The sequence below is a fragment of the Neolamprologus brichardi genome, chromosome 2, assembly GCF_056152115.1.
Source record: "Neolamprologus brichardi isolate AB-2024 chromosome 2, ASM5615211v1, whole genome shotgun sequence".
In the NCBI taxonomy this organism is placed as follows: Eukaryota; Metazoa; Chordata; class Actinopteri; order Cichliformes; family Cichlidae; genus Neolamprologus; species Neolamprologus brichardi.
The window spans coordinates 24,080,368-24,098,939 of NC_142105.1; the positions used below are offsets into that span (position 1 = coordinate 24,080,368).

At 43.6% G+C, this 18,572-nt stretch overlaps 1 protein-coding gene across 4 annotated transcripts in view; it reads right to left on the reverse strand.

Annotated features, from left to right (window-relative positions):
• Positions 1 to 12,583, reverse strand: part of nexmifb (neurite extension and migration factor b) — a 51,360-nt gene extending 38,777 nt beyond the window's left edge. For all 4 annotated transcript variants that reach the window (XM_006781560.3, XM_006781559.3, XM_087849019.1 and 1 more), the window contains exon 1: positions 11,985 to 12,583. The gene's annotated coding sequence lies outside the window, so the exon portion shown is untranslated. The remainder of the gene's footprint in view (positions 1 to 11,984) is intronic.
• Between the last annotated feature and the right edge of the window lie 5,989 nt (positions 12,584 to 18,572).

Here is an 18,572-nt window from a genome sequence, read left to right on the forward strand (position 1 = left end):
CTTGGCTTCAAAACCAAAGGACAGGGGCAGGAGGGGTGGGAGGAGGGGGGTAGCAGAGGACAGAAGGAGAAGAAAGGAGATACACAGAGAAAAAGAGAGCGAATGAGGCAATGGGAAAGGGAGGGCAGCGGGAAAGGAGCCAGGGAGACAAGGCAGGAAAATGCAGAGAAGGGTGTCAGTCATGTGTTTGTATGTGTTTGGGGCTAATAATGAGGAGGGCACGGGACAGAACAACAACACCGCTCCGTCTACAAACTCAAATCTCGATATTCACCATCTCTGGCTGCTAATACGCCTCCTGTCTTTGATATTTGTTTTCCCTTTTAAAGTCATTGATGTTATTAGTTTTCGAAACCCGGCTTAGAGGCTTATTGATAGGCCGCGCAGATGGAAATATTAATGGCCTCGGAATCGCTGATGAGAAAGAACAATAATTCTTGTCTGCTGCCCGTAAAGCTGCGGCACGTCTACAGCGCAAACCACGCCAAGAGGGAGTTTCTGTGTTTTTCCTGCATCGAGACGCTCTCTGCGCTGCAGTTTTGGCCACTGTGTGTTTTCAGTGTTCGTCCTCAATAATAAATAAAAACCCAGCTTTCTTGCGAAACACTTAATCGGGCAGTATGGAATCAGCGAGAGCAGTAAAAGGAGCATACTGTCACGGCTTTAATGTGTGTCTCTCTGTGTTCGGTGGGGGGGGTGGGGGGGGGTAGCCTCTCTGATGTGCCACAGCTGAAATTGGCAGGCTATCAGTCACAACCCTGTAACACAATGTACAGCATTTCTAAACAGTATAAAGAGAAATGACAGCCAAGAAGGCAGAGAGACAGACTGAGAGTGGAGGAGAGGGATGGAGACAGTGCAAAACAGAGAGTGAGAGTGAGAGAAAAGCCATTTTTAGAAACCTGATGTGTAAGTCTAAATGTTTTCTTTACAACTGGGTCAGAACAGCACATTATTCTAGACTCACTGAACAAGCATTTGTCGTCTGATGCGCTCAGATCCAGCTCTAGGTGCCGCAGGTTAAATCTCTCGTCAGAATAGCAGAAACTCCACGGCTGTGGGCATCAAATGCTACCAGACTGCACCTGAATTAAAGCAAAAGTTGGCAAAATGTTTGGTGGAAAGAGAGGTGGGGGGGCAAATGAGAACCGGTGTTAATCAGGCCTATTGATTAGAGCCTGTGTGAGTCTGGGAGGAGCTGGGAGAGGGTGGCTGTGTGCATATGCACAGGGGTATTACCAGCACTTATTCTTTAAGCCTGTGGGACAAAGCAGCCTCTGAGCGAGGTGATTAAAAGGCCCAAGCTATTGAGCTCCTCCAATCAATACCCTCCTATGCTATTGGACAGAGCGGGAGGCCGCTTCCTAAGCAACACAGAAACACACGCACACACATGCTAACACGCTTTCACCTTCACAACCCCGTATTTTTCTTCTGTTTGCCCCAAATCTTAAACCAGCTTCATTATGTGTTGGGGCAAAGGAGGACAAATCCCCACTGGCCTCCTGTAAGGCTTTCTTGACCATACCACATTGGAAAGGGACTTGCCATTTTCATCATGTGCAATGGCCAATTAAACAAATCTAATACAGAGTAGAAGACGGGGTGTGGGATAAAAGTGGGAGCTTTTCATTTAAATGGATAAGGTTAATGAGTTATTTGTATGGTTGACGTATCCTGATGGTTTAAAAGGTTAGGCGCATCTACACAGCTGCCCTTTGGAGTGATCTCCTCCGTTTCACGCTCCCTCAAGCAGTGGTAATGAGAGGTCACTGTGCACCACAAGGGCCCTGGGAGCTAGCAGCCCAGCCAGACAACACACAGCCACCGACATATTACTATTTCCTCCAAAATAAACAGGCCTCGAAGAGAGGAACAGGTCATTTCAGCCCTTTCTCTTAACCTGCCTCTCCCTCTCTCTCGCTCTCTCTTTCTCTTTCAATATCCTGACAAGTGGTCTGCTCTCAGCTCGCCGTGACCAGAGAACACTCCTCTCTCTTGTTTTTTCCGAACATCCACTTTCATATTTTCAATAACTGCAGAATCCTATTTTTGTTTCCTAATGGAGCCCCTCTCCTTTTTTCCCCCATCTCTAAATTCCATTTCACAGAACTGGCCCGCCTTCTTTACGTTCGCTGCCATAACAAGATCAGCTAGGCTTTTGGGGTTTCTTTGGTTTTGGGAGGTTTTTTTCGAGTCTCATCAACACCTCGGGTAATCCGGTCAAAAATATCTGCACTGCTGACACATAATCAGTTATGCTAAACATAACTCAATCACAGCGTGATTATTAAAGAGCACACAGCAAACACTTACAGCATCACTGCCACCAGCCTTAATGGCCTCGCTGCAGCCCTGGCCGCGGCGGCTGCTGAGAATCACGAGAAAAGGCCTGGCTTTGCTTAATTCAGAGCTATTGATTTGGTAATTATTTCATAAGCCGCTATGTCCAAATACTCACAGGCACCGAAAAGCCCATATCACAGGCGACCAGGCAGCCCGGGGTGTGTTGCTGTCAGGTTTGCCAGTGTGAGCGGACAGAGGCGGTGGGTTCTGCTTAAGACAGAGTATTGGACAAACACAAACAAACGAGGCAGCGGCCACTGTGACTCAGTGCTCTAATGAACCAGCGTATTGACTTGCTGGCTTTCTCTTTCTCTCTGCCTGCATGTCTTTCTCTTCCTCGCACACACTCTGCCTCGCTCGCGCTCTCTCCCTCTGTCTGCTATGTTTGTATGGATCCCAGCTGCCACTCGGAATACCAATTACTGTAGGTCCAAGATGGGGGGGAAGAGTGAATGAGAGAGAGAAAGAGGGACTGTATGAAAAGGAGAGAGAGAGAGGGAGAGAAAAATGAAGTAAGGAAAGAAAGAGGAGAAGCCATGCAGAGGGAAAATAGCGTGCACGCTGGCAGGTGATGCAGGACGCTCGTCCCCCCCTCCCTCCACTTGGTCACCAGGAGAAACACCCTGGTGTTGTAGCTGATGGCGAGGAGAAAAAAAAGGGAGGGGGGGGGGGTCCTCATTCCTGATGCAGTGGCACCTCACGAGGAGGGAAAATCAAAAAGCATCTTCATGTGAGACACTTACATCCCTGATGCTCCCTGACACTCCTGCAGCTGACACACAAGGAAGGGAAATCAAAGGGGACCTTTCTGTGGTCTACCACAAATAGGTGCAGCTCCTGCACACGGAGGAAGGGAGGGGTGTCACATTCCCCCCGCGAATTCCTGGGACAAAGCTAGGGTGCTGCATCTCCCATTACCAGATATTTGTATTAGATAAAGGGATTTAGACCAAGGGGAGCTGTTGGGTCCAGTGACACTCCTTCCCGCGCTCCCTTTTCTCGTCTCTTTTCCAACTGCCGCAACAATTCTCATGACAACCATAATGAGCATGCTCACATTCAGCACGATACCACTAATTTGAGAAATTTCCAGCACAAAGACATAATTAGACAAACTAATTAGACGAAGACTTCGCTGCACAGAGATCCTCCACAGTTCAACTCATCCGCCTACCTGCCGATGACTAAAATAGGAAGCAGCCGTCAAGCCCATCCATGCTTATTCCCCTCAGTTAGTGCAGTGAGATGTTTGTGAGATGGCGCACAAGGGAAAATAACATGATCTCTCCCAAGGGCTGCAGACGCTCCTCAGCAGCAGCAGCAGCAGCACAGCAATGCCTTTGTTGTGGCTTTAGTGTCAAATAGGACTAACAGGTCTTACCCAGCCACAGATTGTCTTCCTATTTATATCTGAGGCAGCAACACTGTCTATATGCTGTGAAAGAAGCTGCGCAGTCCTACACCTATATGCCACTGTGCAAGACATATTAATAAATCACAGTGAGCCACTCACATGTGCCACGAACGCTTAAAAATACACAGTGCTCCGCTTGAGGTGTTCATAGTGAGCTATAGGTGAAGTGGTGGGTTTTCTAATGAAGAATATGACAAGAGTACTTAGAGAGAGTTGGAGAGGCGAGGGAGGTAGAAAGGTAATTGATTTTAAAAGTGATGGGAAAACCCACAGGTCTCAGGAGGGAACAGAAAACCATCTCAACGGATCCAGAAGCCCCAGCTGCCTCCAAGAATAATGGAATTAATTCTTAGTCTCACTTAAATACATTTTATAATGGGAACTTAAATTAACATTTGGTAAGGCCCCCAGAGATGGAGTCAAAGTGTAAATTGTTACCATTTTTTTTTTTTTTTTTTGCTTTTCTCTCAACAATGGAGCCCTTGTCCTCTGAATACGCTTTCCTTGTAGGCACTCGGTAAATAACTGTGCTCGCCCGTTATCGTTTTGTGCAGCACGCGATGAAAAAAAAAAAAACATAACTAATTTTATTACTACATGACCGATTCATGCATATACAACAGAAAAACAAACGAACTTCCGTGCCCACATAGAAGTCAGGGGCCAAGACTAAGCATGTGCGCATGTGTGCATGTACACATTCATATTTTGAATGCTTGGCACACTGTCGCTGCATTCACCGTGGAGTCTGAATAGTGGTGGGTTGATTTGTAAGAGCACAAGAGAGAAACACAGACGGTGTGTTACACTGTTTGTTACTCCTAATCTTCAGTCGGGTCAGTAAGTCCAGGTAGACTCACGGTACACTGGTATTAAGAGTCAGCACAGAGCCCCTAAAAAGCAATATTTATATATCTACACACACACATATACAGCTCTGTGCCTCTATAACTACAGAGGACATTATATTGACTACAGTTCAGTTGCTGGAGACTTACTTTAACCTTACAAACCCCCTATCCTTAAAACAGCTCTTCACCTTAAAGTAGTGGACCTGCCTTGTCCCCATAAGGAAGACAAGTCCCCATTATATGACGGTGTAAACAGATCTAGGTCCCCACAACATGAGTAATACCCACCCACTCACACACTCATACACACGCACACACGAACGTTGAGCACGTAGCACATACAGTACAGAATACACAATGCACACGAAGACACCGCATCTCCAGAGGCCTCATCACTCGAGCCAAAACACCGCAGCAGCATACATCTTTGACAGCGGCTTTTAAACCTATTAGATCATATGGCTATAAAGTATGCATACAGACTGTACACCGGCTCTCCCGTGACAAAGAGTTTCTCTCAATGGACTTACCCGCATAAATAAACCATAAGCAAATCCCAAATATTGCACACAAAAGGCAAAAAGGAAAAAAAACGTGCACTCATGCAAGTGCATATACACACTCACGCCTCAAAGGGAGATCTCAAAGGAGCAGGTAATACACAAAGTTATTTGAATATAAAAGGGAGATACCTGGTCTTGTGATGTTCCCGAAGTATTTAGCCGAAAGTGACAGAAACAGAACGACGACAGGAGCAACAAAAATGTGTTTTCACTGGAAGCAATAACAGCGATGAGGGCCAAGCATGTCCTTGACATCACTGGTAGCATCTTATTAAATGTAATTTTTCCACTTCACTTCCCCACTAGTGACTACATTTACATCTGTAGCCCCCCCCCTCTCAAAAAACTGTATTCTTGTATCACACAATAATGACCGTTCCTTCCACTGACTTGTAAAAAACAAAGCAATCCTCGTACATTTTGAGTTTAATTTTGCCTTAAACAAGCCGCAACCACTGATTTTTTTTGTCGTTATTTACCGACTCCCCCCTTTTGTGCCACTAACGCACCAATTTACCCTTAAATTATTAAAAGAAAAGCAGCAGATCCGCTCAATTAAGACGACTATCTCGAAGCAGGATTTTTCTTTCTTTTCTTTTAATAATTTCTGCTTAAAGATGTCTTAAACAGATATCAAATTAGTTGCAGATTATTTTCCTAACAATCAAGAAAATGATTGACTCGCTAATTACTTGAGCCCTAGTCCAAAGCCACCGAACAGCAACTTTAATTAAATTACACGCTCTACAATGAGCTAAAGAACAATTTTAATCAGTGTATATGATATAAAAAGAAAAGACAGAGTAAACAGCACAGGCATTCGGTGCCCGCCTTCTGGCTGGTTCTGGTGCTTGTTGCGATGGACAAATCAGTGATTATTCATACAAAAGCACAACCAATCATAATGAAAATACAAAATGCAAAGAGATGCATAAACGGAACAAATAAATGCGGCACTTGATTCAAAATCGTAGCTAAATACCTACATCGGAAAACCTGGATATTATTCATTGAAATGCAGCAATGCTGAATTTGAACCAATATTACAAAGAATCTCTGAGGCTTTGTGTGACTAAATGATGAATTAGCCCTTTTATCAGCAGCGGCTACACTGAGGTGCATATTTGACTCCTCGTGGAGAGCATTTTACTGGCTCAACTGTGATATATGCGGGTCGTATTCTGTCGGTGTTGCTGAGTGATGACTTGGGGAAATGGGTTAGAAGAGCACCGAGAGATAGTGAGTTGAAAAATGTCTATTTGCGCATGACAGAGCTTCGGTACGTCACCCAGTGCTGCTGTCAGGGGTGAGCCCAGAATAAATGTGAAGCTGACATCCTGGCCCTTCAAGTATCTTTACGCTACAATTAGCTGCTTGTTTATGACAGCAGAGACTGGGTCACTGTCATGATGGAGAATATACAGTAAGTGTGAGTGTGCGAGAGACAAAAGGAGTCCCGAGGCAGAAGAAAACCCAGAACCAGGAGACTGAGAAATCTTACTGGGCCTTGCTAGAGCTAAAGCACACACACACTGAGAAACAGGCGAGTATACACACAGCTGTTCATCCTAGAAGTCAAAGTACACACTTCATACACTCTCCTGCGATGCATCTGAAATGAGAAGTCCTAATTATTATTTCCATTGTGTCCCACTCCTGTGACAAGGACCACTAGCTGTGAATGATTATAATTATTACCCGTAGTAGAATAGCAGTCATGCTGTTGTATCATCAGCAACATCATCCAACAGATCAGGGTCAGATCCAACTTGAAATTCATGTATGCAACACAATTCACATCCTCTGTGTTAAGATATTCAAAAACATTTCTCATTTGACTTCTGCTCAGAAGCAGTATGCATGGATTATGTTTTGCCTCTGGCGCGCTATGGTAAATGAAAAGTAAAGCGCCATCCGTCAGCTGACTGCATCTGACAGAAAGACCGTTGCATCTGCTCCACAGACCTCCTTTATTTTTTTTACTCGCTTCTTCCCATCATGCTCGCCTGCATCAACCACAACTTACGATTAAAAATAGCCATTTGATTCAATTACCTCTAATGTTTGATTAGGGCGCAAATGCCGCAGTCTCCACAAACAGCAGCACAATTAAACTGAAGTGAATTACAGCAGATCTTTGAGCGAAACGCTGGCCACGCCATAAATTTTAAATACTCGACTTGGGGAAAGAAAAGAAGAGAAAGAAAAAAAAGAAGAAGAAGATTTACAGCAAAATATGGCCTGTCTCTTATTTGTACATAAATTCACAACATCGTTTAGAGTAGCAAACAAGTCTGTCTTGAATGGCTGGTAATTATGTACAGCAGCAAATAAAGCGTGGTTTTCTTTTCTGAGGCACTGGTGGCTTGTTAAGTGGTGAACAGACAAAACAGCATTTAGAAAATGAAAGGTGGAGGGAAACATCCAGGGCACAGCGAGCTTCTCTCCCATTAGAAACAACACTGTCTGTCTCGCGACCGTTTGTTTGTTCCAACTGGCTGTACTGGAAAGACGTGCCCCGAACCCCCCACCACCAACACTAACTACGTCTTTCTTGTTGTTTCTGTCCCCTCTCCCTCCGTCTGTCCATCCAGCCCTTCCTCTAATCTTCCCACCATGTCCGTCCCCCATCTCCTAGGCAGCTCCTCTGTTTTGTTTTGGGTTGTTTTTTTGTTTGTTTTTTTGCATCCTACCTAATGTTTTGGTCCCTTTTTTTCACTTTATCAGTCCTTCTTTTTTCAACCCGCCCACATCTACTCCTTTTTCAACCACCAAATCAAAAATAAGGCTAACAAATGTGGCCTATTATCCAGTATTCGGGACACTGACAGTACGTGTCCATGAATGTAGAGCTCCAAATGGCTCAAACATGAGGAATCTAGTTAAAAAAACAAAAAAAAACATGTTCGAATTAGACCAGGGGCACTGCAGACAAGAGGAATCTATTACTGTTATTATATAACAAAAAACTGAGCTGCTATTGCCACTGTGTGCACCATTACAAAGGAAACAATGCATAGGAGCACATTGTGTGAAACCAATTAAAATCCAACCCTGTCATATACCTTCCTCTCTTTCCAGTCACGTTGTGAATATGCCATTTTTACACCATTCATAACGGCGCACCTGTGTCCACTGCGTTAGATCTCCGCCTTTTTCAGTATCCTTCTCAAATTTTCCAGCATCGCATCTCACTATCTGTTTCAAGAATCCCACGAGCTGAAAATACAAGGGGGCCCGGGAGAGTGTGTGAGCAGAACAGGGGAAATTTCACATTATCTATCTATCTGCAATATAAGAGTCTGATGTGGAAGCAGGAAATGAGCTATGAACGTCAAGCCTGCATGCTCATGGTCCCAGTGGCCACCAGCCTACATATTGAGATCAAGTAGGCAATGTGGAAAGTGGTTTAATAGACCCCAGTTTAATTGGACTTTTATTTGTTAATGGCTGAAATCCTGATGCATTACTTTAATTATCTTGGCAGAACTAATTCATGAACACGTAGGAAAAGAAAAAAAATGTGGCCGGACTTGGCATTTAAATAGCATCCAAATGCTCCCTCCCTCCCTCGCTCTCTCTCTCTTTCTTTTTAAAGCTCCTATCCTCAAAGTACTCTGCTTTTGCTTTCCATGGGATTCTCTCTGATACGACTTGTAAGGCATGTGATGGTTTAAACCCTCAGTGTGCTTTAACCAGCCAGCTGTCATGAATGAGTCCACAGAAAGAGGAGAGGAGAGCACTGAGGCCATTTTTCTCATCTTTTTTAAAAGCGCTGGGGCCCACCCAGATCCTATACGTGAGCATGGCCGTGTTTGCTCTGCCCTCCGAGTGCAGAGTAGGTTTGGCTGCTGCCATGGAAGTGAAAGAGGAGGGGAGGGGTGGGCTCACTTCTACACTCACTAAGCCCACTCACACATGAACTGCTCCGTCAATGCTGAAGAGCAGCCAATGAAAAGGTGAGTTCCTTAATGTCTTTCTGATTGCGTCGTTTCTAGTTCATTACATGACGCCACTGTAACAGTTTTCGCCTCACACTGATACTCGAGCTCTTTAAAACGGGGCGTTCTTTAAAGCAGTTTAGCACAGTTTGACTTTCAGCTACAGGGGAAAATGTTTCCCTCTCTCAGCCAGTGCATGTGTACAGTATTTGTGCATTTCATGGTGTGTTTGTGTGCGTGCTGCAGATTGCATTGGAGTATGTTTACGTCTGTGCGCACGCAAGTAGTATGCGAAAACAAATGTGCGTGTCTTCCCTGGAACGGCTCCCGTCTGGGTGGGGGGGAAGCGGAGCAGGCGGTGAAAGAGCTCAGCAGCGCCTCAGTCCCTCAGGACAGACTGCAGCTCTCTCCTCGCGGCCATGAAAAGCAATCAGAGCTCAGCTTTCTCCCCTGGACTTACCTCTGCCTTTAATTACAGAACTCAGCAGCAGCAGCGCAGAGAAAAAGACTGCCTCCGCTGGGCCACAGCCAGCCCGTCACAACCCCAGCACAGGGCTGCGGTCGAGACAGCAGGCCTCAGCATACAGTGGCCTGACATAAGCACAGTGTGCTTAAACATGCAGTCTGCCCCGGTGAGCTCAGCGTGCTTCTGCACAGACCGAGACTCGGCTAAGGTGCTTCTATACTGAAAACCACAGCGCTCCAAGCATAAAACACAGCAGGGCTCCATACGAGCTGGGATTGGCCTTTCTGTATGCCTAATGAGATGTTCTCACCTGTGCTCTAGCAGGATAATGCAACATAAGCGACTGGGGAATTACGGAAAAACAATCAATAACACAAATAAATGTTTGCTGCTCGGTACACACATGCGCACACTGTCAACCAGAAGCATGACCCTGAGATATAAAGAATGCGAGCACTTGTAGGGAAAAGGATTACTGATGAGGAGCCATTCATTGTGTGTAATTGAGATTCTTTCCCATTCAAGAGACATGAGAGTAGAGGCCCAACATGTGCCTTTAGGCTGAGCAGAGGAGAAGCCACGGTGCACACATGGACAGGGGAAGATAAGAGACTATGTACACAAGCTGCTGGTTTTATTGCTGCAACATAACGCTCGGATAGCATTTTAAACACATTTTCGGAAAACCTGCCAGTGCCGTCCTCGCTGCCGTGGAACCGTGCCACGGTGCTGAAATGTGTCATTGGGCTCAATTTCTCACCCAATTTCAACCGAACGGAAAATGGCACTTTGGTGACAGCAATGAGGCTGACCAGAAGGAGATGTGAGTGGCAAATGCCGTAAAAGACAAATCTCCACGGCGCACTCGGTGGCACGAAGGCACGGCTGATATGATAGCCATCATCATTTCCGTATCTATGATCCTGAACAAGGCCCTCTCCCCTTCCACACGTCACATAGCCTCGGGTCCAATGGCACACTGTGCCGTCACACATGATAATGACACCCACATCAACGTGTCAACTCAATTTGGCCCTCTTATAGGCTCTCTTTGACTCAATCAATGCATGGCCTTCCATCTGGGTTCCACTCCTGTCCTCACATTAGAGGAGTGGGGATGGACAGACATTTTACTAACAGCTCACTAAACCTGCCCCCACTCCCCACCCTTGGACATCTGCAGTTTAACATCACATATTACATATTTTCTTTAAGCTAATAATCCAACAATGTTCTCAGAACGTGCAGCAAAGTCAAAAGCACCCTGTCAAGTAGGCTACAAAGGCTTCAAACACAAATCAAAAACCAAGTCATGCCGGGTCAATAACTGTGAGCTGAACAGATCATTAACTGTGGCGATAAATTTGCCAAGTTTTTCTTCTTCTTCTTCTTCTTCTGTTTTTAATTTGAAAATCCCATCTTACAAGGCATTCCAATAAATATCAGGCAGACACATTTCTAGCTCGTTAAAATTTAATCCAATTAAATCCCTATTTAAAACAAAGTTACACCTCCACAACAACCAAGCACAGAGGCTGTTATCTTGGGCTGCAGCTCATTATTTCTCAGAGCAGCTCGTCTGGCTGACAGTGTGGTAGACTGGGACATCCAGTAAACATCTGTCATGAAGCATCCTTACAGGGGAGCACAGACACAGTAAGCTACTGATCCAGTGACCCGACAGTGCAGGCATTCACACATGCCTTGGTGCACCTGCGTGTGAGCCTCTGCTATCGTCATGTTTAGGCCAATTTTAAGGATTTGTGCTTATAAACCGTTTATGAATCATTTATTCGCCATCACAGTGGAGGGGCCTAGAGAGATGATGTGTTATCTCATTAGGTTTCAATAGCTCATTCATGAATCATTCATCAGTTTGGACTATAGATTATTCCCCCTTTATTCATTTCTTATTCATTTTGGGCCAGTGTACTGCTCGGGATGCATTACGTTGCTTCAAAATGACGTCCACAGGCCAGTGTTTGCCTTCAAAACATGCAAACAGTGCAAGGTAACTGGCATCAACGCGAACAACCACACGTGGCATCTGTATTTGGATTGAATTTGTGAGCCTTAAGCGAATAGATCGGAGCTTGTGCTTTAAGTAAGTGGGGGTATTTTTTTTTTCGCAGGGAGAAGGTAATCGATGGAGCAGAGACGAATGAATGTAGGCTACGACAGCTGTCCCAAGGAGGTAGGGCTGCTACTACACCGCATGCATGGTGTGAGTTCCCCCTTTGAATAAAATGTCCGATCAGACCAAATCAAGAAGGCAGGGATATAAATCAGTGTGTGTGTATGTGTATAAATCAGGCTGTCCTGTGCATACCAAATAGAGCTCGCTCTCTATTCAAATACACACGGCACGCTGAATAGCAGCATAATAGCGTTTTCTCTGCCTACCTCCAGAGCGTGTGCGCCCAAACTGCGTTTTTTCCCCCGTCGCAATGGGATCCTTCTCAGCTGCCCTGGACAGTATCAGAGATGCGTCTTTCCCCCGAAATGCAAACACTTCCCCTGCATGTCCCCCAACCCTCCCTCCCCTGCCGCCACCACCAGCACCACCACCACCAGCAGCAGCAGCAGCCCGGGCCTCCAGTAATAGCAGGTGGACGCGCCTCTCAATGATGGAGACAGCGCGACTCTCCTCTCCCCCGCCGCTCCATTTTCAATTACGGAAGAATTCGTATTCCAGGAAACGCGCTATAGGGCAGCCAGCATGTCCTAATATCGCCGCTTTTCTCGGGACCAACAGGGGCCGTCGCCTCTCAAACTCCCGATTCGTGGCGCCCCCTCGCCTGTTATCTACCTTTTACGAGATGCTTGATGTTGCCATTGTCACGGTGTATTTTTTTTTCGCCTTCCTTTTTTTTCTTTTTTTTTTTTCAGCTGAACCTCTACCCCTCCTTGCGACGCGCAGTCTCGTAGGCGCGCACTTTACTTGCTCCCCCTCCGATTCTTCTTGGTCCGACCTATGAGCGCGCACAGCCAGCCGACGCAGGGCCACGCACTGCTTTGACGGACGCGCTGAGCAAATCAGGTATAGCCCACTCCAAATAGGACTGTATCATAACAGGGCAACTGCAATGACATGAATAATGAATAGGCTACTCATGTTTGCTGTGCTGTGTGATAGGCCCACTCACAATGCGTACCGGACTGGAAGCGATATTTGGGGAGACTTGAGCGTCTCTCCCTCTCTCTCTCTCTTTCTCTGTCTCGCTCCCTCAGTATGAATTTGATTAGCAAACTCAATAAACCATTACTTTAAAAAAACGTGTTTTGCATGTACATGATTATTTTTGTGTTATTAACGTCTATTCAAGAGGGGACAATGTTTTTTGAGTATTTTTATGGATTTAAGATCATATGTTAGAGTAATTTTGTCATCGGGTGGACAGGTGTTTTAAAAAAAAAAAATCCTATATATATATGTGTGTGTGTGTGTGTGTGTGTGTGTGTGTGTAAGGTATAATCATTAGGCTAGATGTCACTGTCCAATTTTCAGCTTATGTTCACAAATAAATGTTTTATTTAATTATTCCCTGAATACTGTTCGATTGTCACACTGAAAACATAAAATGTTATTTTAAAAAGTGGCAACAGCCTGATTTCATTTTTCAGGGGCCAAAGTGCATCCTTCACATGTGACAGGGTAGACAGGCATCATTAACTCACCACATTTGTAAGTGGCACTGATTTGGGAGTGGTTTTCTGCGTGTCTTACACAGTTGCTGTGAGCCAGTAGACCACGGTATTTGATTGCGTTTCTACTGTAGTCTACTTCTGCTCCACACGGTCACTTTTTTTTCTTTTGGTAAGGGGGCTGTGTAGTGCATGTGTGTTACACCGTCCAGGCTTAGATTATTATTAGAAATCAACACTTCCATAATAGATATTTCTTTTGAGGGTCTGTGAGCTGCACAGTTAAGATCCACCTAAACACTTGTTCACATTTTCTCATTCCTCTGTGTTTCTTTGTGCAGGCCAGGGCGTACAACATGCTTCAGGCTGAAGACGGGTGGAAGATGTAGGAGGATGACTGCCAAACCCTATGCAAGTTGTCAGCATGCTAAATAGGTTAGGTGACCCACAGTACTGCTGACTCTCTTGGACTTTGGGTTCTGACAGTTTTACAGGTGGGACAAAGGACTCACCCTTCCCCGCTTTAACTTTATATTCAGTTGTATACTGCAGACAGATCTGTTGAATCTTTGATTGTAGTGTTTGCCTAATAAAATAGAATAAAATTCTCCCTGGAGGTGGTCTTTTTGCAAATAGCAGTGGCTGTTGGTCAGATCTAGAATCTGTGTGTTTCACATCCGCCTCTCTAAAATTAGAGTTTGCTATTGCTAATGACAAAGACTTCCATCAGATGTGCACAACAAGGAAAGGCAGCAAAAAGCAAATGTTCAACATTTTTGCACAACGGACTAAAACATGAAGTGTCAGCTGTCAGTTTGTAAAACAGTTTGTAAATTAATTGGTTGGTATAATGACAACTGTGGTTTCATACTGTTTAATGAATAACAAATACTAAACATTTCTTCTTTCAGCCCCTGAAATATGATGATTTGACGATAGTCTGAAAAATAAAGGGTCTGATTTCGAGAACTTCTGGTGGATATTTTTATTTGTTTGATAAGATTTTACAAACAAAACGTCTCCGATTGATTCATTTTTCACTTGCTTAAAAATGTCTTTCCCATCGTATTTAACATGGTTAAACTTGAATAATCAGGTTATAACTAAAAGGTATTCTGTCAGCCAAATAAAGTGATTACTGTTTATCTAAACTGGGTCACAGTTTTACATACAGTGGATTATTATGGACATTTGTTTTTGGTCTATATCTTTTGACTTATTTCAACTACTCTACTAAGTCCTGATGTACTAAACAGAGGACGTCCTGGCCTTTCCAAAGATATCTCACATGCTTGGGTGTCCTCTTTTAGCTCCAAAGAGGCAGGAAATTACACAACAGTTAAACTGAAAAATGTTTTTTCTTCAGTTCTCAGGAGGTTGTTGTATTCAGTCTATAGCTATTTGTTGCCTATATATAGTCGTCATGGCCATGAATGTCATGGTCATTTTGGAATTTTAATGATTTCTTTGAACTGTTCTTTTTACAGAATGGAATAATTGTAGAGCATATATCATTAATAACTTTAACAAACATGAATTGGGCGCACAAGACATTTAATATATTTGAAATTTTCTCTCATCCATCTAATCCATAGTCCATACGTTCACCCCCCACTAATGTTTGATTAAATGTCCCTTAGCAAGTTTTACCTGAACCACACACTTTTAGAATCCATCAACAAGCTTCCGGCGTAATTCTGACAGGATATTTGACGACTCTCCTTGGTAGAATTTGTAGAGTTCATTTAAATCGATTACTTTCCTGGCACACACACAGCTTTTAAGCAGAGTCCACAAATTCTAAATAGGGCTGAGGTCAAGGTTTTGGGACGGTCATTCCAGAAGCTAATTGTTAGCCTGCTTTATCCACTCCAAAACCAGCTTTAATTCATTTTGGATCATTTTCCTGTTGGAACAGACTGCGTCCAAATTATCATCTTGTTAGCTGTTCGTTTGAAAAAATTGAGTAATCTTGAGATAGCCCTCTGTTGGGTCTCCGCTCGCAGGCCCTGCTGGTTCAGAGACGTATCACCCATGAACAAAGCAAGACAAACAGCTTAACCGGTTTTTAACTTGCGGCGCAAGAGAAGCCGATCGGATCAGGATCTTGGACCTGAACGCTTCTCCACCTTTTCCCAGCCAACTTCGACCCCCAGTCTTCCCTGCAGCCTTTTATACTGTGAATACACACGCATAGGTGAGGCCATAAATGGCGAGAAGTAAACATCCTTACTAAATAAGGGCACAGAACCTTTAGATGGGATGTGCCTGCAGTTAAACACTATAACTAATTGCCTCCCCCACATCCTACATATGTAAGGGAAGAACAGAAGAATATCTGAACATGCAGTTTAAGACAAGGTTGACAAATTTAAGTACAATAATGTCAACTATTACCAAAATCAACCTAACACCCTCCTTTTATTGTTTTATCCACTGTTTACAATGTACCAGTACCACTGGCAGGAAAACAACCCCAGAGCATGATGCTACCACCACCATGTCTGACATTTAGTGCAGTCTTCTTAGATTTGAAAGCCACGTCAACCTTTCATATACAGGCTATAAACACTCTTCTTTTTTTTTCAAATAAGCATAACAATACATAGTATTCAACTTACAATCTCCAAAGAAATTCCAGTTCCAGCGGTATGTCTCAGTTTTTCCGTATTAGTCAGTCTGCTGTCATTACAAAGAAATGCTACTGTCATAACTCAACAGATCATGCTAGCATAGCACTCAACAAGCTAACTTGGTTGCGGAATGGCAGGCTTTGGATAATCATCTTTACATTTGGAGAAGGTGAAATCTGCATCCATATTCTAACAAGACGCAACACTGCTGTTTAGGTTGTTATTAAAAATTACACCCTGATAGCTTAGATTTAAATGCTGATTCTTGTCCTATGGCACAATGTCTGTCTGCAAACAGCTGTAAACTAAACAGTTCATTTCCTCTTGTGTGATCAATTTGTAATGTCTCCAATATAATTCGTCCAGTCACATTATTACTGAAGTCACACACAAGGACAGATTGGTATTCTTTAATATTTGATATTACTCTTAGATCCGTCCTCATAACCATGTCTATCTATAACCCTTTGAAACGCGTTCAAAGAGAGCGCACACAAACACACGCGCTGCAAATTACCTTTGAAATAGATAGCATTTATTTGATTACCTATGTTTTCACTGTAGAAGTAAAATACAAGCGCTGATGATCTCCATAGTGACTCCATAGTAACAGAAATTATATCCATACTTCTTAAAATACCTTTCCAACGGCATACATCAGTACAGATGTGTTTTAAGAAAGAGACAAATTAACTTACAGCTTCTCTCAGTGCAGTAAGTTATTAACTAAACTCAAAGCTGCCAGGAGAGAAACGTTTTCATTTCTCTATAATTAGAGTTTCTATGTGTCTTTACAGTAAACAGAGGTAATAAATACTGCCATAGTGGAATCAATGTGAAAAATGTGCTCAGCTGTAAAGACTCACGTTGAAACTTACATTTTGCTCGTACAGCTAACAAATACACCTGAAAACAACTATATTAGGTAGGTGGTCAACGGCTCATTAACATAGATTTCTAATCAGCCAATCACATTGAAGCAACTCAGAGCATTTACACATGTAGACATCAACAAGATGACCTGCTGAAGTTTAAAGGTAGCATCAGAATTGGGAGGAAAGGAGATTTAAGTGACTTTGAACATGGCATTGTTGTTGGTATGAGATGGGCTGGTTCGAGGATTTCAGAACCTGATGATCTACTTTGATTTTCCCACATAACCATCTCTAGGGTTTGCAGAGAAAAGAGAAAACATCCAGTCCTGTGGGCGAAGAGGCTGCCAGAGGTCAGAGGAGAATGCCCTGTAAGCTTCAAGCTCGCAGAAGGCAACAGTTACTTAAATAGCCACTTGTTACAACCAATCTATTCAGAAGACCACACCAGCTGCCACTACTGTCAGCTAAGGACAAATCATCAGATTGCACAGTAGAAGATCTTTCCTTGTGCTGCAACATTCAGATGGTAGAGTCAGAATTTGGATTAAGCAACATGAAGGCATGGATCCACCCCGCCTTGTATCAGTGGTTCAGGCTGCTGCTGCTGGTATAATGGTGTGAGGGATATTTTCTTGGCACGCTTTAGCCCCTTTGCTACCCACTGAGCAACATTTAAATACCACAGCCCACCTGAGTATCTTTGCTGCTTATGTGCGTCCCTTCATGACCACAGTGTACCATCCTCTGACAGGAAAACGCACTATGTGGTAAAACTCAGAGCTTTTCAAACTCCTTTCTTCAACATGACAATGAGTTCACTGTCCTCAAATGAACTCCACAGTCAGCAGATCGAAATCCAAAAGAGCACCTTTGGGATGTGATGTAACTGGAGATTCACATTATGGATGTGCAGCTGATAAATTTGCAACAACTCTGTGATACTTTTATGTGAGTATGAAGTAAAATCTCTGAGGAATCTGTCCAGCACATTGTTGAATCTATGCCGTGCTGAATTAGGCCGTTCTAAAAGGAAAAGCGTGTCCAAGATAGTTTTTGCAAGGCGTACCTAAAAAAGTGTCAGAAGAACATGTAATTATATAATGTATAATTTAAACATTTAAATTAGGACGTGAAAATGTTGGCTTATCAGCGATGATGGCAGAACTAAATACTGATCACCAAAGATCCATCCATACAGTGTCAAAGAGGAGCTGGAGCCTATCCCTGGTGTCAGGAGGAGAGGTGGGGTACATCCTGGATTGGTCATCAGTCTGTTGCAGGGCATCCCCATAGACGATATGGGATATTACAATATAATCCCATATCATAGAGCACAAAGAAACATTTCACATATCTATTTCATGAGACAGGTGAGACAGGCCAAAGGCTGCACACTGGTCAATGTGCAAATGTACATGTAGTGTTTGAGTGCATGGCAAAGATTTGACATGAAGATCAAGAAGAGCGAACTGGAATCTGCACCCAGATTTAAAAACTTGTATTTCCTCTTTCCGAAACCAGCCTCCTTACAAACATTTAACATGCATACACGCACAGCTGACAGCAGCTTTAAATAATTTTTTTTAAAGCACACAGTGATGTAAATCACAGAAAAATGGGTAGGGACCAGAAGAAGAATGACATATTATTTGTATTTCTGTATTTCAGAGAAACAGCTTCACTGACAAGCTCTCTAAATGAAACGCCCAAACAGCTGCCCATCACAGCTGGAAGCTTTACATGTCCAAACTCTTGTTACACAGGTGTGGAGTGGGAGCATCATGCTATTTCTGTGTTTTCTTACAGAGAGTGGCATTGTTCTTTCTACAGGATTATCT